The following is a 5676-nucleotide window of genomic DNA, read 5'->3' as shown; positions in this document are numbered from 1 at the left end:
CACCCAGAGCGGATGGACCGGTGAACGGGCGACGCGGTCGTGGCCCCCTCGGACAGGCGGGGGGGGGGGGGGGTAGTTGCGGCCTCGCAGGCTCCGCCCGGCAGGGCGGCGCGCTCAGAGGAGCAGACACGCGCGCGACAGGGCGGCGCGGTTGGGGGTGCGGACCCGCGCGCGACGGGTGGCGCGGTCGGAGGCGCGGTGGGGCGGGCTCCGTGCGACGGCGGCGCAGTCACCACCTCGCAGACGTGCGCACGGGGGCGGCGGATGTACAGTCGCTGGCCCTCCACCCGCCCGAATGGATAAGGTCCAAGGGTATTTTTAGTCTTTCCACCTCACGTTCTCTCACCTCCTAGGCTGCAAAAGAGTTGTTTAATGGGAACAATGTGCTACACACAAAATGATCCATTCAGGGTGTGCTGGGGACTAAATCAAAGAGTGGAGTGTGCAGCGTACAAAACCACGTTTTGAGAGTGTGCCACGGACAAAAAACCCAAAAATTTATTTATAATCAAAATTTAAAATATTTGACTTAAAACAAACTCAAAACGACTTTCTTATAATATAGAGGGAGTATATGGTTTGTTGGTAATAATTCGTTCGGTTGAGTTATTACCAAGTTGCTCACTCCACAATCCATGCCTCTGAGCTGAAAAGAAGAACCTTCCCCTGTATTTCTCAGTTAATTATTTAGGAAATTAAATATAAAATGCAATCGAGTGTCTCTCTCCGTCTCAACATTGATTTTGCTGCTCCTCTCTTCTCACCCTTTTCCCCTCTCCGTCGACGATCGTTTCCGGCAAGGTTAGGGAGAGGTGTGTTCTGTAGCGAGCTTATAGCTAGGGGATGTCCAGGAGGCTAGCTAGGACAATACGGTAGCGGGTTAACTTTATCGATAAGGGAAAAACGGAGGTTGCTAATAAATATTTTTATCGGATTTCTTGAAAATTTATCGGGAAAAAATTCCTCAAAATGTACACAAAATAATCTAGATTATCTTTAAATAATCTAATATGAAATATAAGACATTGGAATGCATAGAAATGAGAAGATATATAGACTAGAAGGGAAGGGTAGATACGGATTTAGAATTACCGAGAACTTTTGACAAAACGGTCACCATCACCGATAAATTCGATTATCGGTTTTCTCGTTTTTTCGCTGAGAAATTTTTCCCTATTGGTAGCCACAAAGGACATCCTTTGTGACAAGAGGGTGCCACAAAAGCTAAAAGGCAAATTCTATAGGACAGCAATTCGTCCGGCGATGTTATACGGTGCTGAATGTTGGCCTACAAAAAGGCGACATGTGCAGCAACTGAGTGTAGCAGAGATGCGGATGTTGCGGTGGTTTTGCGGGCACACAAGGAGAGATAGAGTCCGGAACGAAGTTATTCGGGATAGGGTCGGGGTGGCACCAATTGAGGAGAAACTTACTCAGCATCGGCTGAGATGGTTTGGACATGTCCAACGAAGGCCTCCTGAGGCGCCGGTGCGTAATGGGGGTTCTTGAGCGGGTCGATAATGTAAAGAGGGGTAGTAGGTAGACCTAAACTGACGTGGGATGAGTTGGTTAAAAGAGACCTTAAGGATTGGAATATCTCTAAAGAGATAGCTTTGGATAGAAGCGCTTGGAGACTAGCTATCAATGTGCCTGAACCTTGAACTTATTTCTTTCGGGTTTCATCTCTAGCCTACCCCAACTTACTTGGAAAAAAAAGGCTATGTTGTTGTTGTATTGGTAGCCACAAGGGACGGAGAGAAAGTGACAGGCGTGGCTGAGCACATCGGAGATTCTGGAACAAATGTTAGCAGTAGAGGAATTCTTGCGGCGACCATGGTGGGGATCGGATTGGGTTCGGCGAGAAAAATAGCGAAGTCGTGTTCACTCCCCAAGTGGCTGACTTCACTGTCTGTCGAAGTGTCGATCACACTCTCTGCTCCTGCAGCGGTGGATCCAGAAGTTGGGTACGCTGCAGCCCAGCAGCCCCGCCAGCTGCCCTTGCAAAGCTTGTGAGCAGCGAAGCACGCCGGGCGCTGCGAAGCTGCGTAACAACGTGAGGTAAACCAATCCCAAATCCCAATTGAACGGTTGATATATGTTTGGGTTGTTACAATACTATAATTTTTCTTCTTTTATTTTGTTGTTCCAACAATCGAACTGGATTGTGCCGTAGAACTTCAATATGCTAAGTTATATTTTTTATTGTTGTAAGGTCAGGCCAGCCGCGCGTTAGCGCATTGGAACGGCCTCTTCATGTGCGGAGTTCAGAAGATCTATCCGCCGAAACCATAGGATGTGTGATCTGCCAATTCATTTCGATGGTCGCCCACTCTCTCTCCCTCTCCCACTCGCTGGAGACCACCGGCAGCCTGAGCTCCTCGCACCGCCACCTCAGGGAAGCCCAACCTCCTTGCGCACGCGGATCCCCCGTGCTACTCCCACTGCAGCCGGGGGATGGGGGTTGGGAGAAGGCGGCGGCAACGCAACCCTAGAGCAAATGACCATGGAACACGCGAGCGGTCCTAGCGAGGCCAGCAGCGGCGGATCGAGGCAACCGGCGTGGAGGAGCTCGACATGGGTAGAGTTTGACCTTAGTCCACGCCACACCGGCATTCGCGGGGGCATATGCATACGCGCAGGTTAACACGAGATCTAATCCCCACTGCGTCGCGCTAGTGGACGGAGCATGGCTAGTGCCGATCTTTCAAATGCATCAGATGTGCGAGTAATTTCATCCCATTCCTCTCTACTTCCCTCGCAACACACTTCTTATTCGTTCTAATTCCCTCTCTGTTTTTTTTTTATAAACGGCGGCGGCGGCAATGGCTTGCAGATGAGAGGTAGCTAGCTTCATTCTATTATGATCCCAACCTCCTCGGTGATGACAAATAAATGGAATGCGGCTCTTAAGCGCAGATTCTATTATGGCTCGGGTGAATTTCAGATCAGGCAAATTTCTGTTCTCAACTATGCAGCCCCTTTTAAATATTTTTAGCTAATCAGAATGTTGCTTCTCTGATTAGACATTATACCCTTTTCAATTACCTTTTCAGTTAGGCAAAGGTGCATGAATTTTTAATTAAGAAAGTTACTCCTTTCTCAAATTTGTCTCTTTTTTTATACTTTTCTCAAGTTTGGCAAAATTATTGTTTCATTCTAGAATAATCTACATTACAATAGGAAGTTTGCTTACTTAAAGAGCAGAGTTTCTAGAGAGAAAATGCAGGGAACAGAGATGCATACTTAAAAAATGAGGACACATATGTATCATCGTGTATGTCTCAGGCTGATGTTTTTTTAGTCATGTCGTATGTTCAGTCAAATAACAGACTGTGGGCCATCATCCAATGCAGTAATTATCAGTGTAGTGTATGCATATTGTTTTAGCACTACGTTTTTCAGTTATGATCAAATAATATATTGTATTTTTACAATGATAGCTTGATACTAGCAAGTTTCTAGTTACATCTAAGCAGTTTACTTGTTGTGTTTTAGCAATATTTTAGTCTAGAACATTTTATTTTTGCAATTATATTTTGACATTCCAGCATTTCCAGTAATGTTTTAGCATCACTAGCGATCAGTTATTTTGTGTGGTCTATTAATTTCTTTTCATTTTAGCATCTTGTATTTCTGGAATTATAGCCTGACACTATCATTTTTCCAGTTACATCCAAACAATTTACTTATTGTGTTTTATCATTATTTTAGTCTAATATATTCCATTTTTACCATTATATTTTGATACTGAAATATTTCTTATAGTGTTTTTAGCATCACTGGGGATCTATTGTTTTGTGTCCTCAAATAATTTCTCGTCATTCTAGTATGTCGTATTTTTGCAATTATAGCCTGGCACTCTAGTATTTTTCCTATTATGTTTAAGAAGTTTACTTAATTGTATTTTAGCAACTTTAATTTACTATATTTCATATTTTGAATTATACCTGGGCACTCTAGCTAGCATTTTCAGTGATGTTTTAGTAACTTTCTCCATGTCTCTCTCCCTCTCTCTCATAGATCGCCGTGTTCATACCCTCTTTCTTGCTTTGCCACTCCTGCTGCCTTTTCCTTGAATTTCTTCTCTAGATCATCAGGTTCAGAATATTTATGCAGTTCCATGACATTTGCATTTTTGTAAATAATTTTATATCCAATTTAGAAGCAATTTATATGAGCTATTACTTGGTTATGGTTATGCAATTAGGACAGTCTAGTGAAGAATTTAGGCAATTTAGTTTATGCATGACAAGCTTTCCATATTGAAACTAGGAGCAATTCTATTTTGGTCACTATGTGGTTTATTTGTGCAATAATGGTGGTATATTTTTTGACGCACTAAAGTTTTGCTGCTTGTGCCCTTATACTAGACCTTAGTTTGCTTTCATGTTAGTGAATAAAATTGGCATATTTGTATATCTCTGAGCAAAGTATTTCAATTGGGTAGTAGTATTTTCCCATGTTTTGATGGATTAGCTATCGGTTCTACTGGAATTCATTTCTAGGCAACTCAAATGAACAAGCAATTTATTCTTTTTAGTTTACTATTTTTGTGTTCTGGTTTTGGCATTTTCTCATATTGTAACAATTTGTGAAGCAAGTGTTCATTTTTAGTTTAGCATTTGTATTCTAATTTAGCCTTTTTTGTGTTCTGATTACCAGCCATCTTCAATTTTATTTCTACTAATTCAAATTCTTCCTTATTTCTAGGATTTTGAGGAGGTGTGAAGACTTGTTTTCTATATGTTTATATGACAGTCCATTCATAGTTCAAAATGCATTATGATGCCTGACATTACGTGTTCTTTTCAATAGGGTGGAGTGAAACTAAAAACACTGACGTATTGAATGATGGTACTATGTTCTAAGGTGCCTCATCATGTATGTGTTTTGCTTGATATTTGTCTTCTAAGATACCTAATGATGCTTGACGTCTCTCTTAGCCTAAAATCACACACCCTAATGCCGTATGGACCTGATAAATATTTTTGTGTTTGATTCTGAATTGCTTAGTTAAAACTTTCTAGCTAGCAGAGCATTGAAATTGAATGTTGTTTATGCAGTTTTGAGTAGCACCAACGAATTAGGTGGTCGATGGCACGAAAATGTGGTCGGCCTGAGTGGGACATGGGAGCGGAAGGAGGTGGAGTGTTGGCACTACCGAGAAATGAGCACGGGAAGAAAAAACGTGAAAAGAAGAATTTTCTGGAGCAAGAAAAGTGTGCTACTAGTATGGATTAACTTTTCCAATTAGGAGCGGCCATACGGCTGGCCTAATTTATGACTGGTCCTAGGTTAGCTGGGTCCTTGTTGTAATGGTGAAATATTATTATTCCATTAGTATAACTCGTTCATTAATCTAAAATTTCAACTGTTCCATGCTATATTTTTCATATTTTGTCTCCTTTTGATATTAATCAAATCAATCTATTTTCAAATACTAAGGAATGGGCTAGGTATTCATATAATTTTTCCCCAAAATTCACGTGTTTGTTGAAATTTCGTTGGGTGAAGTGGTTCCTCGCATGATATTATTATTATTCTTGCTGCCAGTTTTGTTTGAGAGGAGCAATAAAAAGAAAAGGAAATATAAGAAAAGCGAATCATCGTTTCATGCAAGTGGCCCACCATCATTTCTACGGCCCACCGACAGACACACCGACAGACACACAACGC

The 5676-nt window shown here is 42.0% G+C and overlaps 1 long non-coding RNA gene across 5 annotated transcripts; it reads left to right on the top strand.

Moving 5' to 3' along the window:
• Window positions 1-1738: 1738 nt before the first annotated feature.
• Window positions 1739-5384, top strand: LOC120671242. 5 transcript variants are annotated; one of them, XR_005673556.1, is made up of 4 exons: window positions 1739-2058; window positions 2218-2719; window positions 2834-4881; window positions 5064-5384. It is a non-coding gene; the product is annotated as an uncharacterized LOC120671242 (long non-coding RNA). The 5 variants fall into 5 exon arrangements; XR_005673558.1 differs by having other exon boundaries at window positions 2218-2725; XR_005673557.1 differs by lacking the exon at window positions 2218-2719.
• The last annotated feature ends 292 nt before the right edge of the window (window positions 5385-5676 follow it).

This window comes from Panicum virgatum, chromosome 4N (genome assembly GCF_016808335.1).
Source record: "Panicum virgatum strain AP13 chromosome 4N, P.virgatum_v5, whole genome shotgun sequence".
Taxonomy (NCBI): Eukaryota; Viridiplantae; Streptophyta; class Magnoliopsida; order Poales; family Poaceae; genus Panicum; species Panicum virgatum.
This window is presented reverse-complemented; position numbering and strand designations above follow the sequence as displayed.